This window comes from Dermacentor variabilis, chromosome 1 (genome assembly GCF_050947875.1).
Source record: "Dermacentor variabilis isolate Ectoservices chromosome 1, ASM5094787v1, whole genome shotgun sequence".
NCBI classification, from domain to species: domain Eukaryota; kingdom Metazoa; phylum Arthropoda; class Arachnida; order Ixodida; family Ixodidae; genus Dermacentor; species Dermacentor variabilis.
The window spans coordinates 202,030,037-202,056,458 of NC_134568.1; the positions used below are offsets into that span (position 1 = coordinate 202,030,037).

At 46.8% G+C, this 26,422-nt stretch overlaps 1 protein-coding gene across 4 annotated transcripts in view; it reads right to left on the bottom strand.

The window, feature by feature from the left end:
- Positions 1–26,422, bottom strand: part of LOC142590961 (TOX high mobility group box family member 3-like) — a 739,235-nt gene that overhangs the window by 527,365 nt on the left and 185,448 nt on the right. For all 4 annotated transcript variants that reach the window (XR_012830300.1, XM_075703360.1, XM_075703340.1 and 1 more), the window contains exon 3: positions 19,993–20,061. The gene's annotated coding sequence lies outside the window, so the exon portion shown is untranslated. The remainder of the gene's footprint in view (positions 1–19,992; positions 20,062–26,422) is intronic.

A 26,422-nucleotide genomic window follows, 5' to 3' on the forward strand; every position in this document is an offset into this window, starting at 1 on the left:
AGATTGAAAAGAGTCGGGCTAAGCACTCCGTCTTGAGGGACCCCTCGGCTACCGTAACGCTCGGATGTCGGGCTATTTTCTGTGTGCTCGTAGAATGGTCTCCTCTGTAAGTAGCTGCACACCCACATATATGTCTTACCACTAAGTCCGACGGCTTCTAACGTGCTAAGGATGGCTTCATGGGTGACATTATCATAAGCCCCTTTAACGTCTAGAAACAGAGCAGCAGATAGTCGCTTACAGGCCTTTTGGTGTTGCACAAATGTTATCAAGTCAACAACGTTGTCTGTTGACGAACGGCCACGTCTGAATCCGGCCATAGCATCTGGGTAGATTTCATAGTACTCTAAGTACCATTCCAGACGTGTTAAAATCATTCTTTCCAATGTTTTTCCGACACAGCCGGCACTTGCGATCGGACGGTATGAGGAAATGTCCAAAGGCGACTTGCCAGCTTTGAGAAGTGGAATGAGGCGAGTTGACTTCCACTCTTGCGGAACCGTAGCCGTCTGCCAGGAGTCGTTGTACAGGAGCAAGAGTGCCTTCCGAGCTTGGTCTCCTAGGTTACACAGGGCACGGTATGTAATGCCGTCCGGTCCTGGCGCTGAAGAAAGCCTACACAAAGCCAGCGCAGCTTCTAGTTCTTCCATAGAAAAAGGGCATTTCATGCGGGGATCGCGTGAGAACAGTGGGTGGTCGAGCGTTCCCGTACCCGTTCCATCGGAATTTTCCTAGCCAGCAATATTTCTGCAGAAAGATTCAGCGACCTCAATATCTCTACATTGTAGATAAAGTGCCAGAGATTTAAACGGGTGGCACTGACCAAAGGTTGTGCGAAGGCCACGAACAGTCCTCCATATAATCGACAAAGGTTTTCGCGGATCCAGGGACTCGCAAAAGGATGCCCATTGTTGCGAAGCCAGCTTGTTCATGTGACGCTGTATTTTCTTTTGTGTTCGTCTGGGAAATCTCAAACCATGATTGGACGTTGTGCGTCTATATCTTCGCTCCGCACGATGGCGAATTGCTCGAAGTTTTCCTAGTTCGATGTCGAAATGGGTGCGGGAAGAACTCTTCGTAACCAAATGCGTGGTTGTTTGCATGGCATCCTTTATCGCGCCCTGTAGGTTATAGGAGGTGCCGTTACGACAACAGTCTTCCATTATTACTTTGTATTTAGGCCAATCGGTGCACTGGACGGTTCTGGAGGGCTTGGAGCTAGTCAAAGCTTCGATCTACAAATAGGTTGGGATGTGGTCGCTACCCCGTGTTTCTAAATCCGAAAACCAGTGCACTCTTTTCGAAAGCGAACGTGAAACGAAGGTTAGGTCCAAGCAGCTGCTATACGCTGATCCACGCAGATAAGTAGGGCTTCCATCATTTGAGAAGCAAAATTCGCGTTCAGAGGCAAAGGACACCAACGTTCTGCCTCTATAGTTAACTTTGGAGCTTCCCCATTGGTAATGGTGGGCGTTAAAGTCACCAGTGAGCACCCACGGCTGTGGAGTCGATGTTAAAATTCCCCGTAGGCGCTCACAATCTAGACGGCTTGCTGGAGATAAATAGGCTCCAAGAATTGTGAACGTGAGCTTTTTCTTCTTCACTGTTAAGCAAACGTATTGATTTGCTTCGTCAGGAGGCACTGGGTGATGTACATAAGTCAAGTCACGGCGTATAAACACAACAACCTTGCTGCACTCTCCGTGGGTAGAGGACATAAAGCATTCATACCCGGACAGTCTGATGGGAGCTGACAGATTGGGCTCGCAAATCACGATAATGGGGAACTGGTGCGTAAAGACAAAATGTCTAAAGTCGGACATGCGTGACTTAAGCCCTCTGGCGTTCCACTGAAAGACAGATGCATTCTTGACTTCCTCTTGAAACGAAGGCATCTCTCGGGCCGTGGTTTTACCCTGAGCCGCAAGCACCGGACTCAAGGTGTCCAGCACCTGCAGTGCGCTCTGTGCCGACGGGGTTTTCATGCTGCTCAGTAGAATGCGCATGGCGTCCATAAGTGACTTCAGCATCACTATGACTTGGCGATCCTCAGTCGTCGTCCCATCCGCGGTTCGTGAGGTCATTGAGGGCGGCGCAATTTGATGTGACTCCGAGGAAGGTTGTGCTCGTGGAAGTGTAGGCCACTCTTCAGGAGGTGAGAGTGTTGCCCCAGTCTTCGTTTTCGCACTGTCGGTCTTTGTGGAAGTTGGCGTTGATACGGTAGCCGCTTTGCCGGAAGATGGGGTATATCTTTCAGTAGACGTGACTTTTCCTGCTGCTCTTTTCGTGTGCAACTTTTCAATCTTATATACTTGTCAATGTCATCAGATCTCTAATCGCCGGTCGTCAGACACCAGCAGCGTCAGCAGCAGAGGAACTTTCGGAGGCCCTCGTTTCAGTCCTCGATGGCCTTCAGTAGACGTTTTACCGGAAACAATTTTAGCAGTTGTCAGCATCCTCGCCCCTTTGTGCTGCAATGGAATGTCAGGTCGATACGATCGCGGCACGCTGATCTAGTTCTTCGAATCATCGCTATGAAGCCCCCACCATATGCTATAGCGCTTCAGGAAACTAACGTAAGGAAATACGAATATCGATTGGCAGGCTTCGTGGGTGTACACAGTACTAGCTTGTGGCTCTTTCCAGTGTGTGGACGCGGTGCATACGCACAACGCTTCAAAAGCATCAGTGTACGTACGTGCTGACTTGGATTTCGCGGTTCTTGACCCAGACGGCATCTGTGACGATGAGTTTGAGTGTGCAGCTGTTACTGTGAGGCTCAGAGGTGTGTCTACGACGATGGCAAGTATATAGAACAGGCCTATACGTTCTTCTGATACCTCACTACTTGAGTGCATAGTGTCGCGGTGTGGTGCATGGTTTGTGTTATGCGGAGATTTTAACGCCCGCCATCCGCGATGGTATAGCCATCCCTAAGACAATCGTGGGGCAGAGATTAACAAGATCACTATCAAGAATGATCTGCAAATACTGGATGACGGTTCATCTTGTTAAGAAAGGCCTGCTGAGGCGCAAGTTTTGCCAGCCAGGTGCGAGAGCGGCGTCGACTTTTCCTGGAAAGCCACCGCCACTCTCTAGCCACACGGCGTCACTAAGTCTACTGTGTGCGGAGAACAATACGCCGCGTCCTCAACCCTTCGTCGCGGGATTGCCGAGGTGAGTTCGACGGACCAGGCTTTGTGACTGAACACGCCACCGCCGACCCGGTCTGCCGTGAGCAAGGGAGTTCCCGAGGGTACGTCTTTAGAGGCCCCTTCCCACGCACCGTTCCTGACATAAGCCCCGAGTTCTGCAAAGTCCGTCTGCCCTCGGTGGGGTCCGTGAAACCGGTGCGGAAGCGTGTTCCGGACCGTAAAACCGGTGCGGAAGCCCTCCCGCTCAAAGGTGGCTCGTCTACTGATCGAACGTTTCCCTCACCTAGGGATCGAGGGAGGACCGAGTGTTTATAAACTGCTGTTGTGCGGCTGCTCAGGGTACTTTCTCTCGCAGTCATGCTAGACCGATGAACTGCAACGTCCTTATGTAGATACTGTAAATAAACCCATATTCCTCGTCCTCGATGAGAAGCAGTCCTTCCCTTCAACAACGTGCTCAGCGTGGACAAGTTGGACGACGGCATGGGCCAGCTACCATCTAATTCATGCCCGACTCCAATCTTGACAACTGGTTACGAGCGGAGGGATTGACCTCCCAATCCTTACAACCTACATTTATAGGTAGAGGAAATGAGCATTCCACTATAGACCTTGCGATATCAACGAGAGATGTGTGCTTAGACTTGTCATGTGAACCTGACCTGTGGGGCTCAGATCACCTACCCATATGGTTAACACCAACATATACTGCGGGCCGCCAGACTGCCGTGTATACAGTGACAGACTGGGACAAGTTCCGTAAGCTGATCTCAGAAGCACTATCTCACGCCAGCCTGTTAAAACTGACGAGTGAGTGTTTACGAGAAGCTACAGTACAACGATGACGGAGTATCGGCAAACCAAACCCTGATCTAAAGCTTGTGCGGCTCCGCGCATGTCGACGCCACGCTTATACGCGGGCCCAGCGCTCTAAACGACACACCGACTGGACTATGTATATTCGCATTGATGCAGTCATACGGCGGCATACAAAACAGCTTCGTCGAAAGAGTTGGACAGCCTTATGTAGTTCGCTGCATACTGGAAGTTGTTTTGGAAGTGTATGGCGCATACTGGAAGGCCCTCCGCAATCCCGAAATCTGCAAGGATCCTGCGGCTGCATTGTGCACAGCGACTGGCCAGCCACCAAAAGTTATAGCGGAGGCATTTGCAGACATTTTGTCTCTCCTGCATACAGTGACACCACAAATGGCGACCTTCCTTCTTTGACAAGTCACAGTACCATAACCGCTTCCTACGATCCAGCCTGCCAGCCTGCTAGATGGACGAGGCAGATTTCACTCTTGAGGAGCTGCGACACGTGCTCAGCCTCTCCAAAGGCTGCACTGCTCCAGACGAAGATGGTGTGACGGATCAAGCATTGCGGAACGTTGATAAGAGTTTTAATGACCGTATATTGGACGAGTATAATAAAGTATGGAGAACAAGTGTAATCCCTGCTGAACATAAATCGTCCGTGGTGACACCAATTTTCAAGCCCGGGCGCCCTGCAATGCACCTAAAGTCCTACCGGCCAATATCCCCGACTTCAAATATCATCAAGTTAATGGAGCGAATGGTCTTGTTTCGCCTAGATGTCAGGCTAGAAAAGGTGAATTTTTTCCCTGATGTCATGAGTGGCTTTCGTCGCCGGCGTTCAGCTCTGGACAGCATCTCAGACCTTGTCTTAGCGCTCGAATTTCCTAGAGGAAACAAGCATTCCGCCTGCATGCTGTTCCTATAGACATACAGCAAGCTTTCGACTCAGTTCTACATAAGGCGATTATTTTCGCTCTTGCAACCGTGGGAATTTTGGGTCGTCTGCCCCACTTTGTGCACAATTTTCTATCGGAGCGCCGGATGAAAATGCGTGTCGGAGGAACAACAAGTGAATACCAAAATGTGAAGTGCGGTGTCCCACAGGCCAGCGTTTTATCGCCGATTTTTTTTTTAACACCGTAACCACCGCGCTTCCAAGTCGTTTGCCTCGGGACAGTGACTTCCCTGTGAGCATAGCTATCTACGTAGATGACATTGCTCCGTGGATAAGTGGCCCTTCGCACCTTGGTCCACCGCTTCGTGCAAGCTTGCAAAGAGCTCTAAACGCGACTTCGCAGTACTTGGGTGAAGTTGGTCTGTATATATCAGCTGCTCAGTCGGCTGCAATAGCATATCACCCTAAACAACGCGCTCGTCGAACAATGAGCCGATTGTACCTTGACGAAACGCCTACAAACTGGGTGCGACAACACCGTTATTTGGGCTTAATTGTGGATGATCGCATCTCTTGGCATCCTTCCTTTAAATTTGTACGACGCAAATCGCCCTCCCTCCTTAAGTATGTGGCCGCCTTGACTGCTAAAGGTACTGGCTGCGACCAAAGAACGGCTCTCCAGATGTACCAGTCATCTGTACTCTCAGGCATGATGTATGCGTTACCAGTCCTGAACGTACCACCTAGTTTGATGGCCCCACTGGAACGAGATGATCGCGTTGCCATTCGACTAATGCTTGGATTACCTCGTGAGGCGCAATCTGTTGCATTATTCACTGAAGCGCATCAGTTACCCTTGAGGCTGCAAGCAGGCAAGAGAGCTCTATATCATATTGAGCGTCTGCATCGCGCATCAAATGGTCAATGGCTCCTTGATTGCCTCATTCACCGCCCGTTATCTCGCATGAGAAAAGTGGCGGCATTATTAATGAATATCACTGCCATTTTTGAGCATGCTGCTTCAGTTACGGCTCCGACATCAGAAGATATCACGAAACACGTATTCCCCATTTACCTCACAGTCCCTGACATACACAAAAAGTCTGATATGCCTGTTTCGGCAATATTCCAACTGGCTCAGTTTCACATGTTCGAAAGATTTCCAGATTATCTTCAAGTACTCACAGATGCATCTGTATATAGCGACGGTAAAGGCGCCTCTGCAGCTTTTTTTCTGCCCTTCGACTCAAGCACGACGTATCTTTCAAATACCTCATCCAACTTCGTCAACAACTGCGGAGCTAGCAGCGACTAATGTTGCACTGAAATACGTGCAAGAGGTGTTCACCACATCGAAGATTGCCATCTTTACGGACTCCTGCGCTGCCCTTAGCAGGTTACAACGCAGTCAGAATGATTGCCCAGTTGTGCGCAGCATTACTGACTCTGCAAACAAAATTTTATCACGTGGGGTATGTCTCGTTGCTCAATGAATACTTTCACACGTAGGAATCGCCGGAAATGAAGAGGCTGATCGACTATATCTTCAACTTGCGCTCACAACAACCGTGTCTGCCCTAAAATTTTGTGCAAGCTTGGTGACGCTCGTCTGCTGATTCGTAGCCACCTACTGAAGCAGCATCCAGACCAGCGCGTTGCAAATGGAACGTTCCCGCCCCGTGTTCGCGGTCGAGGCTTGCCTCGTCACGCTAGAGCGCAACTACTGAAGCTGAGGGTTGGCTGCGTGAACATGCGCGAACGTTTATACAGACAAGAACGTGTGACCAGTCCGTCGTGTACATCTTGCGGCTGCTGCGAGTACTTCAGCACCTGATATTGGAGTGTCCCGCTTTCAGTGCGCAGCGCACGTCGCTAGTGAGAGACTATCATCTCCTTAGCCTGCGGTGTACGGCACTCGACGAATGTTAGTACCCAAGTGGTTGTGCGACTCGACACGTTAAGGCTCATCGCGCTCTACTTACTTTACTAGAACTAACTGACTTAGGCTGACTTTTGTGGCGTTCATACTATTTCTTCTATATGACATTCTGTAGTCGCGTGACCTTCAGCGACCGGTGTGGGATCTGTACTGTGCGTTCTACCTTAACCTTTTAGATTTGTCCTGTTGCTCTTTCTTTCCTCTTTCCTCCCCTCCTTCCTATCCTCCATTTCTGTGTTGCTGTCACCTCCCTTCTAGAGAGTAGTCGGCGTTGTGCCCCTTCCGGTGGCAGTTGCCAGCCTGCTCCTCGCTTTCCCCTTCCTGTTAAATGTATATATGTTTTCAAAAGAAATAATAATAATAATTGTTTTTACTACTCGACCCCCAATCTTATTTCCGAAATAACATGCTTGCGAGGTATCAGTGTTCATTGGCTACTTCGATTTAAACGTTGCCTCGAGCGAACTAAACCGATTAAAAAGATGAAGATTTTAAGAAATTATAACAAGGCTGATTTTCCTTCAATTATTAAAGAACTCGCAGTGTTTCTCGATGAATACTTGCGTGAATTTGACAGCCGCAATGTTCAGTCAAACTGGTGAGTCTTTATTAATAAAGTTATTGAATTAACAGATAAGCACATCCCTGTTTACACGATCAACTTTAATCTAAAGAAACCATGGTATAATCGTCAGCTAAAACGCTTGTATAATAAAGAAAAGCACCTGTGTGAATCAGCTAAACTAAGCCATAGAAACGTTCGTTAGTCAGCCTACAAACAGAGCACTGATGAATACGTGCAGGCCCTATAAGATCCCAAAGATAACTTCCTAGGCAGCAGATTAGCTTCCATGCTTAAAACTAACCCTAAGCAATTTTAGCGCGTAGTTAATTGTAAAGACGATAATATAATAATGTTCAAAGACTTCAGTGGTGACGATATGCCAGCAAACCAGTGTCCCAGAATACTGCATGACGTTTTCGCAAAACATTTTTCGTTGCCCAGCCATTCCACTCCGCTCCACGTACTATGATATGAACATGATGAAATGTTTCCTCTCATTATCTGTTATGACTATGTCGCAAGCAGCATTAGGTCGCCAAAACCGTTCTCTGCAACGGGTAGCGATCAGATTAATGTGAAATTCCTTCAAAGCACAGTTCGCTTCACGTCAATCATCTTAACTAAAATTTTCTGGCAATTGCGGAACAATGGTGTGCTTCCATCCGAGCGGAAAGTCGGGAAGGTAAATCCAATTCATAAATCAGGCCATAAGCATTCGCCTCTAAATTACAGACCAATTTCGCTCACTAGTATACCTTGTAAGCCACTAGAGCACATATTCGCTTCTCACCTAGCTACTTTTTTTTGGAGTCACATTAATTTTTTTGTACCATCGCAGCATGAATTTCGCAACTCATACTCGTGTGAAACTCAATTAACACTTTTTTTTGCACAAACTAAACACTATTCTTGACAATAGGCCCTTGGCTGACTGCATCTTTCTTTATTGTTCTAAAGCCTTTGACAAGATGTGTCACAAACTGCCCATTTATAAATTACGACTACTTAAGCTTGATGGCTGCATTTTAACCTGGATTGAAAGTTTTCTTGCTAACTGCTCTCAGTTTGTCTCAGCTAACGGTTCTGGTGTACAGCAGGGCTCAGTCCTCGGTCCCCATCTTTTCCTTATCTAATTAACGATTTACCATTTGCGTTTCCTCAACCGCTCACTTGTTCGCGACGATTGCGTAATTTCCCGAGAAATAACAGGTCCAAACGACGCCGCTCTTCTTCAATCTGACATTTACGCCGTGTTTGACTGGTGTAATACATAGCTCAAGGAACTAAACATTAAAAAATGCAAATTCATGCCAGTGTCCTGAAAGAATACTAGTTTACCCATTTATCACTTAAATAACGCACAACTCGGCAGCGTATCTCCCTCCATATAAGCATATCGGAGTTCACATTAGTAGCACTCTAATATGGTATACTCATTCCTCTTATGTTGGCTTCAACGATAATCGCATGCTCGGATACCTTTGTCGTAACTTTGCACATTCACCTTGGTCTCTAAGACTAATGCTATATAAAACACTAATTCGCCATAAGTTAGAATATGCCGCATCGGTTTGGGATCCGCGTCATAACAATTTAGTACATTCGCTGGAAACAGTGCAAAATAACAGTCTGTTTTATACTTTCTAATTAAAATCGAATCGCTAGCATAACGTTAATGAAAGCTAACCTTAACCTACCTACGCTTGCTTCTAGACGTGCGATGCTGCGTTTAAGCCTTTGTCACAAACTGGATCATCATCCCTACCTGCGGAATTTACTAATAATTCCTCCCCATTACGTTTCGCGCCGTCTGGACCATGCTCATTAAGTTGGCATTCCGAGCTGAGGACCAACCAAGTGACGAACCCCCCTCTACACCGCGCGACATCCTCGAACACCAAGGAAAGGAGAGGAGGCAATACGGACTCCCGCACCCAAAGTTAAACAGTCAACAGGCGAGGAGTTGGCGCCGACTTCAAACACACACGTGCCCAAACCTACGTACACTTAGCCGCATTCAACACACACGATGCACTGACGAATGCCCGTGGTGCGGTGACACCACAACGTTACCGCACATCACGTGGATGTGCCCAAACAGACCGACACATATAAATGCCACACAACCTAAAACACAAGATTTTAACAGGCAGTGGGAGGCGCGGCTTGCGAACGAGGATAAGAGTGGCCAACTGGCTCTCCTAGAGCAAGCCCAGCAGGCCGCTCACACCAGTGGAGCCCTGGATTACGGGTCCCAACCACAGGACCTCAAATTTTGCTTTATTCTACATAGTTTCTCTCTCTCTACTACAGTCATACCTATCACACACATCAAATGATTGGAATTGCCTTCCCAACTCGCTAGTAACAACTTCAGATCATGAAAAATTTTTGACTTTATTAACCAATGTTTTGTAACATTTCACTGTATTCTGCCTAATTATAGATATTATTATATAACTGGAAACATTGCGCTGCTTCTTTGTATTCAGTGTTTTTTGTAACACGTTCTATTCTGCCTCTTCATAGCTGTTATTGCATAATTAGAAACACTGTATTGCTTCGTGTATTTAAAGTTTTGTTGTTTTTCTGTTTTTTTATACTACTTCCCTCTGCAATGTCTGTTGACCATGAGGGTATGATAAATAAATAAATAAATAAATAAATAAATAAATAAATAAATAAATAAATAAGCAACACCCCGACAGAGAGCCTCTCTACGTTTCTTAACCACTTGCTTCGTGATTTACCCAGAACATTTCCGTCATTTGTACAAGATATCCCCCACTTACCGAGAAATATGGAAGACATTAATACTAAAGGCGCACTACCGCAAAACATAATTCGCGCAACACTAGACGTCACGGCCCTACACACCTACATTCCCATCACTTATGGTTTATCTTCGATAAAAGAAACGCTATCCAATCGCAATGTACAACACTCTATTGAACTCTACCTGTCACTCCTTGAATTAGTTCTAACATATAACAACTTCAAATTTGGGGACAATTACTACCTACAAATACGTGGGACAAGTATGGGTACACCTTTTGCACCAACCTACGCGAACATATTTATGGGGACTCTAGAAAGATATTTCCTATCTCACTGCACCGACAAGCCCCACACATACCTACGATGCATAGACTACATATTTCTAATATGGGGACATGGCCAGGAGAGTCTAGATAAATTTGTAACATCCCTAAATTCTTTTCACCTAACGATAAAATTAACAGCGGAATTTTCAGCTGAGAGCATCAACTTTCTAGACACAACAATACATATTGACAATGGAACACTAAAGACAACACTATATAGCGAACCTTTTGACTAACAACAGTACCTAGAATATACAAGCCACCATGTCAGACATAGCAAACAAAGTATCTTTAAAGGTCAAGCCAACGACTACGTCGCATATGCAGACTACATATATATACTCAATCACTTTAAAGAAACCCTATCAAATAGAAACTGCCCAAACACTGCCATTCAAAAAAGCCTACACCGATGAAACCAAACTTGAGCGAGCAGAGGTACTCAAATTCCGCCCTAAGATCACAAGAACAAGAACGTGTCTTCTTACTACTCCCTATCGTGAACAACATCCTCAGAAAATACTACCCAATTTTCGCCAAAAACCAGAAACCAGTACACAGACGAAGCCAACATTCGGTCCCTGTGGTTACCCCAGCTGCTCTACATGCAAACATATACAATTACTACTACTACAGTAAAAATTACAGCGTCGGATTACCTTCACAAGGTAACTTCGAATTTCACCTGTACATCAAGCAACGCAGTCGACTGCCTAAAGAGTGCCACTAGTAACAAACAATACATGCGTGAGACTGAACAACACATTCGCACATGTCTCAACGGCCATCGCGCAGATACAAAACACAATTAACCTAAAGCAGTAGCCAGCTACTTCAATAAACATAGCCATATATACGATAAAGCGAGGCTCTATATACTACAAACAAATTTCCGTTCCCCTCGCGAGAGGAAATGTACGGAATCACAGCTCATACACAAGTTAAATGTCCCCACAAGAAGGGAATCAATTTGGCACGTGGCAACATTGAATCGCTAAAAGCTATAACTTAAACCTGAAATTCTCATATCGCATTAACAAAGGCACAAAAACACGTTATGCCACCAGCTAACCTCGATTCTTAAGCTCACATATTCCTCCGTTTCCAGCCCTGCCCTGCGTCTCCCCTACCACTCAAATTAATTTTATTCCATGCTTTTACGCATATGTCAACCACATACGAGCCCTTTTCCCACGTACACCTGCTCTGTGCTGCTTTTTCTGCTGTCACCATTCTATTTTTTTATCCTTTTGCTTTTTGTCGCCTTTCCTTCTTTTCGTTTTTCCGTTTTTTTTTTCTTAAATACCTCCACGAACACATTCCAAAGTCCCAGACGCCAGAATATCTTGTTCGGCGTCTCCACCACACAGGGTCGCGCCACTTGTGTATACCGCCGTGACGACGCCTATGCCGAACTACTGAGGCTAACGTCCCTTGAAAGACCAAACCGCTCCCCTCCTAACTACCCCCATCCATTGCCCCAGACTCCGTGTCGCCATCTTAACACCTTCGAAATTACGCGACGCACTGCTGCTGCGCGCTGAAGTCATTCTTTCAACTCATGTCTTTTTGTTACTCGCGCACTGACCGGCTCTTCTAAAACCGCAAACGCACCCAGCCTACGACACCTACGGTTTCTGTTCAGTTCTCGGAAGACTTCCTAACATCTCGCTATCCAACAGCCTCATATGTCCTTCTTTCTCCTTGTTACCCTTGTCTGCCGCCTTCCCACTCTTCCGCTCCTGTCCCCTCGTCTTAGAAACCACGCCTAGAGACTTCAAGCGACAGCGCTCAATTCCTTATCATCTCTCCCTTTTCAGCCAGCCGCCACTGACAACGACCGCACATGACGTTACTAAGCTGTTAAAACTAAGCTGCCAGGAAGACAAGGTCACCTTTGATGAAGTTCGGTCCTGCTATCGAAACGTTGGCCAGCCTTCCCGAGGCACCTTATCCCTGTTTATAACTGTTTGAAATATTTGACAAATATTTTTAGGGCGCAAGCAAGCAGTGCCGGATTAAGAAGTTCGGGGTCCGGGGATAACTGCAGCCTTGGGGCCCTAACGACGACGATGATGATGATGACGACTGGCTTAAGACGCTGAAGTTTTCGAAGCCTACATGTTACGTTCGCTGATTAGTCATAAAGTATACATCATCTTTATGGGTTCGGGAGACTAATTTCTTGGCGTGATTTCTAGTATTATTTAACGCTTATTATGTGACGTACAGGCGCCCAAATCTTTAAGTGGCGTGCGCGAGCGGCGACTTTTCCGTGCGTCAGCGCCGTATGACGGGGCGAGGCTGGAAACAGCTTAGCAGACGATGGGCCCAGCTGAGCGCGCTTTGTCCGCATGCGCTTAGCCTCAGACTCTTTCCAGCTGCGCCCCGTCATACGGCGCTGACGCACGGAAAAGTCGCCGCTCGCGCACGCCAGTTAAAGATTTGGGCGCCTGTACACGTCTGTGTTTTTAAAGAGTCAGTCCATCCCAAATTCACAATTAGTAGAAAGGCCTCATCGGCACGCAGCACGGGCCAAAAAACAGAAGAGCATCTTCTTCAAAACAAGAGACATATTTTAGGCATTCAATCTTGAAGTGCAAACGCATAATATTCAACAAAACGTATGTACAATTGTGCCCACTTACATTACAAATGTACGTATGTACAACGTGGGAAGCAAGCATGCTGAGCAACTTTTTTTTTTCATATGGTCGAGTGGGGCCCCTAAAAGTTGGGGGCCCATGAAATTTGGGCGCACGGGGCTGCAGAGCCCCGTAGCCCCCACCTTAATCTAGCACTGCAAACAAGAGACGGCAGAAAAGGGAATGTATATATATATTACATTTGTAGTAAAGCGTTAAAAAAACTTGGTTACATCCGCCGGACGTTGTCTCCTGCTCCGAGGGACACTAAATTAGTAGCATACAAAACACTGATTCGCCCAATTTTAGAATATGCTTCCTCCGTATGGAACCCATATAAACAATGTGAAATTAATTGTATTGAGTCGGTCCAGAGGAAGGCTATTCGTTTTGCTTACCGTCACTTCGACCGAGACTTTTCACCGTCAGCTGCTCTTGCGGAATTAAACCGCCAGTTTCTTTCTAGACGGCGGCACATAGAATCTCTGAAGATTTTCTATTCTTATAAGAACTCTCTTTTGTCACCTACCAGATCCCTCCCTTTTAATGCCTGCTTGCCCGACTTCAACTAGAGCTTATCATGCCTCTAATATCCCACCACTCCATCCACGCACTAACACTTTCAAATACAGTTTTTTACCCCGCTTGATTGAACAGTGGAATTTGTTACCTGCCGAAGTTCGTTTGTTACCCATTTATCAATTTTTAAATGCTATTGCTAATGTGTAGTTCCTTCACATTATTATATTTCTATGTTCTTGTTTCTGCCTATCATAATCAGTTTTCCTCGCATGTACACACACTCCTGCCATAGCCCTAACGGGCTGCAGTATGTATAGATAAATTTAAAAAATAGACAAAGAATATAGTTATCGTAAATCTGCACTATTATGTTAGGCTGTGTCATTAACAATTGTTTATCTTTTCTTGAAGTGAACTTTTACACACCTTCGTATTGTTTTCCTGCATTCTTTGTTCTCATAACTTCGATGTAATATTATTTCGCTATCTCCTAGACGCTGCCGGTCAAGCCGTCTGTGGCATTGGCAGGTATGACTTTTGTTTCTGTGTAGGTCTGTTTGCTAATCAAGGTAATATTGTTAATCAAAGCGCGTAGCGCCTAACCGCGGCAAGGGATGCGCGTTCAAGGAACTACATGAAATGAGTGGCGGTAAATCGCTCTTCAGAGAACATGGCGGGCGGGATACCATGAACGACAGGAAAACGGGACTGTAGAGGAGCGGCGTCACGGGAGCTTGGCTGGCAAATGATGGCGGCGAGGATGGCGGCTGGAGAAACTTACAGAGTCCATTCAGCACAGCGTTAACGTTCATGCCAGGTGGCATCTGTTAGCGCAGTGCGAGACAGAGCTAGAGCGCGCCCAGCTGGAAAAATTTTGGGAGAGTGACGGCTGTGCTAAAGCCTTCTAACCCGGAAGTTTTACAAATTTCAGTGCTTATGGTTGACTTGTAAAGAGCACAGAAGCCGCGCAGACGTGTTCGGCACTATCCGAAAGCAATAGGAAGAAAATGCGCTAACACTAACAGTGGCGCGAATTCATTATAACGGCAGCCATCAAATGCAACTGGTTGCAACGAAACGGCTGTCAAAATACGCCACACGTCGAACCCCTCACAAAGAAGCGTCAGAGAAAAGTTTAAATCGTTTCAAGACGGACAAGTGCGCCGTGCGGGGCATTCCCCCCGTCAGAACGGCTCCGCAGAAGAAGCCAGAGAGACCCCCGTTCGCCGAGAGTGTATACATATCAGAGGGTCGCCAAGAGAGTTTTCCGAATTGATGGCCGTGGACCGGTAAGTGAGGCGGCTGCTGCAAGGTTCAATGGCCGGAGCACACGAACAATGGCAGTCGAGAACACAGACAACCAGCCTAGCGCTTCCCGCCCTCTTTTCGTGCGCGAGGAGGGCTCTCTCTCCGGTTGGGCAACGACAAACATCGACATTGTATCTCCGGCATCGCGTACTGCGCGCACACGCGGCGCACACAACCGAGGAAAGAGGGCCGCGACCACGCGACTGAGGCTCGTGCCGCCACCTATCAGTCATCTACGGAGACGCCCAGGAAGTCGCCGACGCCGGCGGCCCGCTGCGAAAGAGAAAAAGCGGACGCAAGGGGCCGCGTCGCAGCACAAACGGCACGCGCGACCAGTATTCTCTGGTGTTCCGCAAAGCGAACTTTAGTCGAAATTGTTTAGCAATTACTAGGTAGGCACGAGAATTAACCTTCCTTCGATATATATATATATATATATATATGAATTCTGCGGATGACACAATTTTCGGGATATGCACCTACAAACTTGCAGCAAAAATGCATTCCCGTTCCCCTTACTATTTTTTTAACAAAACACTCAATATCGCCGCGCGACTGCCCACTCGAGGCACCTTGCGTGTATTCGCAGGCTTCTTTCACGCTCGGAAAAACACTTTCATGTAGCATGTATTGAACAAGAGAAAGCTGTATCGGCAGTTTTTCATATTGCTTTACAATTTCTCATTAGAGAGCTTTAGAATAGGGGCCTCAAACGTTTTGGGGCCCCAAAGAAATAGCGTCGAAGCCACTGCGCATGCGCCAGACGCAAACTGCGTTTGGGTTTTGCGTGGGAACGCTATTTCACCGATTTAGCGAGAGCCCAACTAGCGGCCCCAAAAGCTTTGCGTCAGCAAACATGGCGGCACCCATCGAAGCGACGGCTCTAACCTAGCACCAAACTGGGTTCGATTCGTGGTAACGCGTGAAGTTCGCTAGCTATGAGAAGTGACTGCGATTATCGCTTTCCCTCAACTAGCGTGTGTTGTGAAGATTAATTCATTAGACGGCGCTGATTCGAGTGGGGATTTTATGGCTCGTAGGCCTAACACGGCTAAGCTTGGCTGGTGAAGGCACGCAAAGTTGGTTTGCTCAAAAATAAGCGCAACTAACTGTTTGCTGCTTACAGAATAGCCTCTAAATTGTAATTAAACGCGAATACACGCAAGTCAAAATTACTATTCCTATCATAAAATGGCATATTTTATTTAATTATTTCTAATAGCTTTTCTTTGACGCCGCAGTGGCGCTGTCAGCGTAAGACGCTATCCGCAAACGCAAATGCCTATTCTAAAGCTCTTCACTCCTGCGTGCCCCAACGCTAACACCCGCAAAGTTCTTTGGGGCCCCAAACTATTGGGGCCCCTACTCTAAATCGCTCTATTGTCACTTTTCATACAAATATAATATTGGAAAAAGTTGCTTAATTAATGGATACTAATTATGTATTTAGGCGCGATGCAAAAAAAAAATAATCTCAACATCTCTAAGCGAGGTCAAACAACATTACCTTGGTTCTGTCCTGCTACGCGGCATTTGCATATTTTTAAATCTCGGTGCATGATCGTTGGGGCACTGTATATATATATATATATATATATATATATATATATATATATATATATATATATATATATATATATATATATATATATATATATATATATATATATATATGGTCACAACCATAGAAAGCCGACAGACAATGGCACCAAAGAATAGGACCCCTCTGTTCCCCTTCTTCTTATTTACACAAACATTATATACAACTTGCAGACTTCGGCTTGTAGAGAGCACTCGTCCAAGAACTTATTGCCGTAATTTTGTTGTGATTGGAAAGCGCCCGACAACAGTGAGCGAAGCCTTTCGCGTGACCTACATCGGTCTATACCAAGCAGTGAAGTACGAAACACTTCAGCCGAAGGCGCGTGAGCGGAGTGCAATTTACGTATGAGACATGGTTATGCTACAATGCATTGCACATTTCTCATGTTCATTTATCGCGGGTTTCCCTTTGTGTCCATTGGAACCAATTATCAGCGGCAAGGTAACTGACAAGGTAACTCGCCCGCAACAATGCGGACACAAAGATTCGCGCGAGCAAACCAAAATATCAGCGCAGCCCGATTCGGAGAGTCCCCTTTCCCCGCGGCTACAAACGCGCGCTCACACACACGCGCAAGGCGACTGCAGCAGCAGCGACTAACAAACCCGAAACAGAACTGCAAAAGAAAAGAAACTCGCGGCAGAAGAAGAAGAGCAAGGTAAGAAGATTAAACAGCGGCGCACAGGCGTTCAAATCAGTTCGGTTTTGTGGCAGATTGGCGCCTTAATTGGTCTCGTTTCCTCAGCTCCGAGCGATTAAAAACAGAGAAACGAAGCACGGCGAAATCCAAAATAAATTAACAAGAAAGCAGACTTCATGCCATCGCTCGAGACAACGCGCATAACACCGCAAAAAAGAAAGGGAAGTTATATAGCGGACTATGTCCTGGGCCACGCGCACACCACACACACACACGCGCGCGCGCACCACACACACTGAAAAATGCATCGGACATGGAAGGCTTTAGGAGACAACAAACCGAACAGCGAAAAATACAGAAAAGGACGGAGCGGAGGGGCAAAGAATAGAAACCTAGGGAGAGAAGAATATATCACTTCCCCAACGGGGGCCAGCCAGAACTGGACAGGACTGAAGAACGACGAACAGAGAAAAAAGAGGAGCGAGGCAATAGGAGTCAGATCAAAGAGAATGTGCAGCAGGATTTGTTGAACGAAGCAATTCTGGCGCGAATAAAAGACGTGGCAGCGAGAGAGGCAAAAGAAAGAAGAACAAATAAATGCCAAGAGAGAGAGAGAGAAAGACGAAATAAAGGATAAGAAATGAGCTCGAGCAGGGGCAATTATACGCGCCTGAAAACGATCACAAAGCCATGGGAGGAAGGGGATGGGGGTAAGGGGGGGAAAGGGAAATGGAAGCGGCGGATAAAAGAAAAAAAGAAAGAAAAAAGAGCGGACTCGATGAAAACCACTGAACCAAGCAAACGAAAGGAGCCGGAGCGTGCGTCAAGGGCCGCGCACCGTATTTGCGGCTGCATCCCGTTGCGTAATTACACGGAGTCGAAGAAGAAAATAGGGATGGGGGGAGGGGAAGTGGGGATGAAGGGCAGGAAAGAAAGATAAAAGCAGCGCTGGTTGAAGTCAGCGCTCGTCTTGTTCTCGCCACCCAGCTATCACTTTTTCACACTGTTTTCGACTCTTGGCTTCTCACTTGTGGCGTTCGTCGTTGACGCGACGAACAATTTCGCAGCGGTGAGGAGATTAAAACCACACATGTGGAAAGAAAGATATCCAATATCGGTGGCTTTGTTTACTTTTGCCGCAGTAAAATGAGCTGGCAGGGACTGAAGCATTAACAGGAAGTTCATCATGTACATAGAGAGTCAAGGAGAGGACAGTGCACAGACAGTGGGAAATGAGTATAGGTATCCCAAAATGGAAGGGGGGGAGGGGGGCTTCGTGTCTGGTCTTTCATGTACGCTTCTTTTGAAAAGCCGGTGGATTGCTGCTGAAAAGCGCACACAGGAAATCTCGCAGGTGAATCTAACGACACGCCTGTCCATTGTAACAGATATCAGCGACTATGACAACCTAATGAAACTATAGCAATTAGAGAAATGCGAACACAGCACAGATGCAGAAACAGATGCGACACACGTACCACATGATGGCAAAAAGTAAAGTGGTAAAAACGAACAATTCTCAACAACAGCCGCGACTGTAAACACAAGCAAAAATTTTTTTTTGAATGAGAATATCACCATTTTTATCAGCCTATTTTTATGTCCACTGCAGGACGAAAGCCTCCCCCAGCGATCTTCAATGACCCTTGTGTAGTGCTAGCTGATTCTAACTTTCGCCTGCAAATTTCCTAATTTCATCACCCCAGTTAATTTTCTGCCGTCCTAAACTGCGCTTACCTTCCCTTGGCACCCATTCTGTAGCTATAATGGTCCACCGGTTATGTGTCATGCGCATTACATGGCCTGCCTAGCTCCATTTTTTTTCCTATTCCACTCTTATTCTTGTTTAAATTTCCTTCTCATGACCAGGATCCCCTGTGAGCAATGGAGCTAGATAAACGTACTCCTGCACAGACTCTAGAGGCTGATTGGCAATCATGAATTCTTGTTCCCTTGCCAGGCTATTGACATTGTCTATGTCGTCTGCATATTAGTCTTCAACCCCGCTCTTACACTTTCTCGATTAAGGTCCTCAATCATTTGTTGCAAGTCATCTCCAGTGTTGCTGAACAGGGTAATGTCATCTGCAAAACGAAGGTTGTCAGGATATTCGCCGTTGAATCTCACTCCTAAACCTTCGCAGTCTAATAGCTTGAACAGTTCTTCCAAGCATGCAGTGAATAGCATTGGAGAGATTGTGTCTCCTTGCCTGATCCCTTTCTTGATAGGCAACTTTATACTTTCCTTGTGGAGAAGCAAGGTAGCTGCGGAAACTTTGTAGACATTTCTCAAGATATTCACGCATGCCCTTTGTGCTGCTTGATTACGCCCACCATGGTTGCGCAGTGGCTTTGGCGTTGGGCTGCTAAGCACGAGGTCGCGGGATCAAATCCCGTCCAGCCGGTCGCGTTTCGACGGGGGCGAAATGCAAAGACCCCTGTGCATTTCGCCTGTACCGTGCATTGGGTGCACGTTAATGAACCTCAGGTGGTCAAAGTTAATCTGGAATTTAATCCGAAATTTAATTTTACTTCTTGATTAAGCAACGCCTCCATGACTGCTGGTATGTCTACTGAAACAAATGCCTTCATAATCAATGAAAGCCATAGAGAGAGGTTGATTCTAATCCGCAGAGAGAGAAAAAGGTTGTATCGAAAGGCAGGGAGGTTAATCAGGGGTAGTTCCGGTTGCCTACCCTGCACAGGGGGAAGGAGTAGGGGGATAAAATGAGAAAAACAGTGGAAGGAGATAGAGAGAGAGAGAGAGAAAGAGAGACGAGCACAAACAAACCACTTACACTATAGAGCGGTAGGGCCGGGCCCGTTGACTGCAGGAATCTTATACTCCAGGTGCAACGCTGTGGAACCTGCGCAAGAAGTCCGGACACCAAAATTATTCCGCGCGTTTCCGTCTATGCTTCGCAGCCTGCCAGCGGCGTTTGCTCGCTCGAGCATGCACGTGAAGCTGCCGCGACGGGCTGCAATTAAAAAATAACGAAAAGCAAATTGATTTAAAACAACGTGTTAGCAGCCGTATAAGTACATGGATTGTTTCTATGGGTACATTCTTTTTTTTTCCATTCAGAACTGAGCTCATATAAAGAAAGTTTTCACAAAAAATTGGGTCAAGAAACGCCGAACTTTTCTAAGTGCGAACGCAGCCACTGCAAAAAGTATCTCCAGCCTCCACAGCGTTGCACCTGATGTATGAAACGGAGTATAGTAACGCGAATAAGGCCTTCCGCGCGGATGTTCTTTGGAAGCACTGGCCTAGAGCATTTAGTTGTGATAGTGGACGATTGTCCAATTGGTTAATCACTCTGCACGTCACTTGTCTTTCGGCACTATAGCGCAGGCAGACACAAATAATGTATGCGAGCGTCTCTTCACAGCTGCATGTGTCGCACGTGGGGCTATTGACCATTCCAATAAGGAAGACATAAGAGTTGGTAAATGCAACGCCTGGCCACAGACGGTACAGCATCATCTGTTCCCGTCGTGGAAGCCCAGGCGGAAGATGCATACGCATATTCAGAGACATATACGGATGTATGGATACACGAATATTCACAACTAAAGGATCTAGGCCGGTGCTCCCAAAGAACATCCGCGCAGAAGGCCTTATTCCCATTACAATGAGCCAGAGGTTATAGCGCTTCAAGAAAAAGAATCCATACTTTAAGGTTTCGTAGGCGTCCACCGTAACACTCGATGCACATTGTCAGCATGCGGTACTTTCCAGTGCACGGACGTCACGCATCCACGAAATGCTTCAAAAGCATCGTTATACGTACGAGCTGACCTACATTTCGCAGTTATTGACATAGGTGACATCTGCGACTCCGATTTTTAATGTGCGGTTGCTGCTGTAAGTCTCAGAGATACAACGACGACTGTGGCAAGCATTTATTATCGACTGGCGCGGTGTTTAGACACCACATTATGGAGTGCTTAGTCTCTCGTTGCGGCCCATCATTTGTGCTGTGCGGAGACTTCAATGCTCACCATCCTCGCTGGTGTTCCCGTCCACAAGACAGTCGTGGCGTGGAAATCAATGAACTTATTGTTAGACATGATCTAGAAACCCTCAATGACGGCTCACCTACATTTGTCGGCAGAGGAAAGGAACAATACACCATAGACCTTGCGATATGAACGAGAGATGTGTGCCTGGTCTGGTCATATGAAGCTGACCCATGGGGCTCAGATCACCTACCAATTTGGTTGGTTCTAGAAAATACTCCTAGCCGCCAGACTACCGCCTACACGGTGACAAATTGGGACAAGTTTCGTCAGCTGATTTCAAAGGTGCCATCACACGACAAGCTGTTCAAACTGGTGAGTGAGTGTCTACAACAAGCTACGGTACGACGACCGCGGCGCATAGATAAACCAAACCCTGGTCTTAAGCTGTTCAGGCTGCGCGCCTGTCGACGCCGCGCTCACAGGAGGGCGCAGCGCTGTAAACGAAGCTTTGATTGGACGGCATATAACCGCCTAGATGCAGCTATACGGCGGCACACAAACAAACTTCGTCGAAAGAGCTCGGCCGCAATTTGCAGTTCGCTGCATACGGCAAGCGGTTTCGGAAGTGTACGGCGCATACTGACGGCTCTCCGAACTCCTGAGATCTGCACGAATCCAACTGCTGCTTTGTGCATAACGACCGGCTGGTCACCGAAAATTCTCGCGGAACCATTTGTCGACCTTTTCATATCTGCTATGTCAGGAGACAACACAAACGGCGACCTTAATTCTCTGATAAGTTACGGTGCCTCAACCTCTTCCTATGGTTCTGCTTGAGAGATGGATGAGGCAGACTTTACTCTCGAGGTGCTACGCTATGCGCTTAGCCTTTCTAAACGCCGCACAGCCCCAAGGGAAGACGTGTCACGTACCAAGCCTTACGAAACATCGATGAGGCCTTTCATCAGCTTATCTTGAACGAATATAATGGAGTGTGGCGAACGAGTCCGATCCCCAATGAATGGAAATCATCTGTGGTGATACACGTTTTGAAGCCCGGGCGTCCTGCAAAACACCTCAATGATGAACTTGAAAAAGGGGGTACCAGCGAAACACAAAGGACGCGCACACAAGGAAAAAGTGTTAGACACGGACGGACGCTGGACCAGCGTCCGTCCGTGTCTAACACCTTTTCATGCCGGTCAATATCACAAACATCTAATGTTATCAAGCTAATCAAACGAATGGTAATGTTTCGTCTAGATAGCACATTACAGGAACTGAATTTCTTTCCTGATATCATGAGCGGCTCTCGTCGCCATCGTTAAGCCCTCGACAGCATTGCAGACCTTGTATCATCGCTTGAATCTGCTCGAGAAAACAAGCAGTCTGCATATATGCTTTCCTAGACATACAGCAAGCATTTGATTCGATACCACATAGGGCGATTGTTTTTGCACTTATGACTGCAGGAATTTCGGGTCGTTTGCTTCGTTTTGTGTGACGTTTTCTATCGGAGCGGAAAATGAAAGTGCGCGTTGGAGCAGTGACACGTGAATCTCGCACTGTTAAGTGTGGTATCCCGCAAGGCAGCGTGTTATCGCCGCTTCTCCTCAACAGCGTACATATACTTGCTGGACTTCCAAGCCGATTGCTTCAAAAATGTGCCTTTCCAATAGGCATAGCAATCTATGCTGATGACATCACACTGTGGATCAGCGGTCCTTCGCACCACGGTCCACGTCTTCATGGAATCTTGCAGAGAACTCCGAATTTCACGTCAGAGTATACATAGATGAAGTTGTTCTGCAGAATTCACCCGCTAAGTCAGCCGCAATTGCGTATCATCCTAGACAACGAGCTCGTCGAACCATGAGGCGGCTATACCTCAGAGATACACCGATAGATTGAGTACAGCAACACCGCTACCTGGGCGTAATTAATGATGATCGCTTATCATGGCGCCCTGGCGTCACCTCTGTGCGGCGCAAATCGCAATCCTTAGTCATATATGTGGCCGCCTTGACTGCTAGGGGCGACGGCTGTGACCAAATGACAGCACTACAGGTATATCAATCATCTGTACTTTCTGGCGTGATGTATGCCTTGCCAGTTGAATGTGCCGCCTAGTTTGATGTCTCAATTGGAACGGAACCATGGTGTTGCCCTCCGAGTCATTTTTGGCTTACCTCGTGAGGCGCAGTCTGTTCCATTACTCACTGAAGCACACCAGCTGCCCCTGAGGCTGCAAGCAGACCAGAGAGCGTTATATCACGTAGAGTGTCTGCACCGAGCATCAGATGGAAAAGCACTTATTAACCGGCTGATTCAGCGACCGTTCTCCCGCATGGGGAAAATGGCGGCATTGTTCGTTGCCATTGCTCGCAGTTCAGAAGATACTACCTCATTGACAACTCCTAAGGAACACAACAACAAATGCCTCTTCCATATTCATCTTTCGATTCCCGAGATACACAAAAAGTCTGACCAGCCTGTTTTGGCACTATTCCAGTTGGCCAAGGCGCACTTATTTGAAAAATATGGAGACCATATCACAGTATTTACGGACGCATCGGTAAGTAGCGACGCTTAAGGCGCTGCAGCGGCTTTCTTCTGCCCTTCGACTGACATAAGGGTGTTTCGAATACCTCATCCATCCTCATCAACAACTGCGGAGCTGGCAGCAATTGAGGTTGCTCTGAAGTACGTACAGGAAGAAATAAGCACATTGAAAGTCGTCATCCTTACACACTCCCGTGCTGCCCTTAGCAGGCTGTTGAGAAAGGATGTCAATAGCCCAATTCTACGCAGTATAATGGAGTCCGCCAACAAAATTAATTCTCGTGGGGTGTCCCTCATTGCCCAGTGGATTCTTTCGCACGTTGGTATTGCTGGAAACGAAGAGGCTGATCGCCTCGCTTCAACTTGTGCTCACAACTGAAGTGACTGCCCAGAAATTTCTTGTATGACTGACAAGCCCGCGTGTTAATGTGCCGATACCTCCTAAAGCAGCACCCAGACCCCCGTGTTGCCGACGGCTCGTTCCCTCACCGTGTTCGTGGTCGTGGCTTGCCTCGCAGTGATAGAGCACTGTTAGTGAAATTAAGAGTTGGCTCTGTGTTGGTGCGTGAAGGACGTGTGGACCGTCCGTCGTGTACGTCCTGTGGCTCCTGTGATACACTTGAACACCTTATATTGGGGTGTCCCGCATTCGCCACACAATGTGCACTGCTAATTAAGAAATATGGTCTGACTGGACTCAAGTGTACAACCCTTGACGATTGCCTCTTTCCGAGAGGGAGTGCTCCTCAATGCGACCAGGCCCATACAGCCTTGCTTTCATGCAGAAAACTAATTTGGCCTCCCGTTTATAGAAATTTTTTCCGTGTTCCTACTTTCTTTTGTCTATGGCTCTGTCAGTTGTTTATTTCCTATTTTATTTCCTATCTTATTCTCCTCTTTTCATTCCTTCCTGCCGAAAGAGTAGGCAGGCGTTGTGCCCTTCTCGGTTTCATTTGTCTGCTTGCTCCCTCCATGTTTCCTTTGTGTGCTTGTATGTTTACATACAACAACAACAACAACATCAACACCACCAACAACAACAATAATAATAATAATTCAGAGACAACCAACGCAAACAACACATGGTGAAAGCGTTCGAGTCTCACAAGGGCAAGAACATTGACGGGAAATCAATCGCAGTCCAGCTGCAGCATCTGTTCGCGAAAGCGGAATCAAGGCACAATGACCACTTTCATGCGCAGATCGGTCGGTTTCGTCGGCGCGTTCATTCCCGCTGATGTTGCAATGTCCTGGAAGCCACAGCAATATTATGTTGTGTCCCTTGTCATGGCTGCGATGATATATCTGTCGAATTTCTGATGCCAGTTGTTCATTGGGTTCGTGGCGCATTGCGCTTTGTATGCATTGAAGGGCTGCCTTGTAATCACTAAAAACTGTACATTGTTGCGGTGATTCCTGATTAACGAAATCAAGTGCATGATGGAGTGCCGCAAGTTCTGCACCCGTCGAGGTGGTAACAGGTGAACTCCTTAGCTTGATGTCTGCAGATTTTGCCGGGATGATGACTGTAGCAGCAGTAGTGTTGAGTTTTACCGAACCAACTGTGTAGACATGTTGGCGGAATCTCTGGACGTTGCAAATGTATTCCAACGTTGATTGCTTCAAAGCTTCCAACGGCGCTCCAGGTTTCTTTTTGATGCCTCGAATTGTCAACTGTACTTTCGGCCGGTGCAGACACCACAATGGGGCTGATAATGGTGTAGAGGGCGTGAATTGCATTGACAAGTATGACTGATGTCTTAGAATACTTTTGGCAAAAGTTTAATGTGGCCTCATTGCTGGCAAGCAACCAAGATGGTGTGAGGGAGTCTGAGCCAGGTGTCGAATGTCTCCTCTCAGGACATCTGTAGCAATGCAGACTGTGAAAGGAGAATCTTTGGCCAATGTCGCAATCGATGACGTAGTTTTTTTGGAAAACCAAGACAAGTTCTGAGTGATTGGGCTTGCACACTCTGAAGTCTGCTGAATTTGTAGTGCAAGCATTTCCTAGTACAGGTAAGCTGTACCGCTGGAAGCCCAAAAATAGGGCTCTATATAATTGTAACATTGATGGTGCTGTAGTGGCCCAGGGCTTTCCGCTGTGAAACGCGAGAAGGTCCACAATGGCGGCCAAATGCTTTGTCAAGTACAACACGTCAGGGCTCCAAGACAAGTCTTTATCAATGATGACGCCAAGAAATCGGCGCGTTCGTCTCTAACGTACATTTGGGCCATTAATTTGCAAAACATACGCGGCCATCGCTTTGCGAGTAAAAGAGTAAAAGCAACGAGTGCACGCTTATCAGGTGAAAGCTCCAGGCCTTGCCTTCTCAAATATGTTGACACGGCCGTTGAAGCCTTTTGAAGTCGTGCGTGGACTTGTATACGAGTCTCTTCTGAATCCCATAAGCAAATGTCGTTTGCATATACGGACAGCTGTATGGTTTGCGGCAACGAATCGGTGAGACATATATGGACACCAGGTTGAATAGGGTAGCGGTAAGTATTCCGCATTGCGGTACACCATAACTGGTATAGCTAGACGGCGTTGGTCAATCCTCTTTCAGAATAAAGAAAGATCTTCCTTTCAAATAGCTGTATCCGGCGAAAAGCGTGTCCATCAATCCAAACAGCTTCTAAGGCGTCTAGAATTGCATGACGATCTACATTGTCATAGGCACCTTTAACATCAAGGAATAA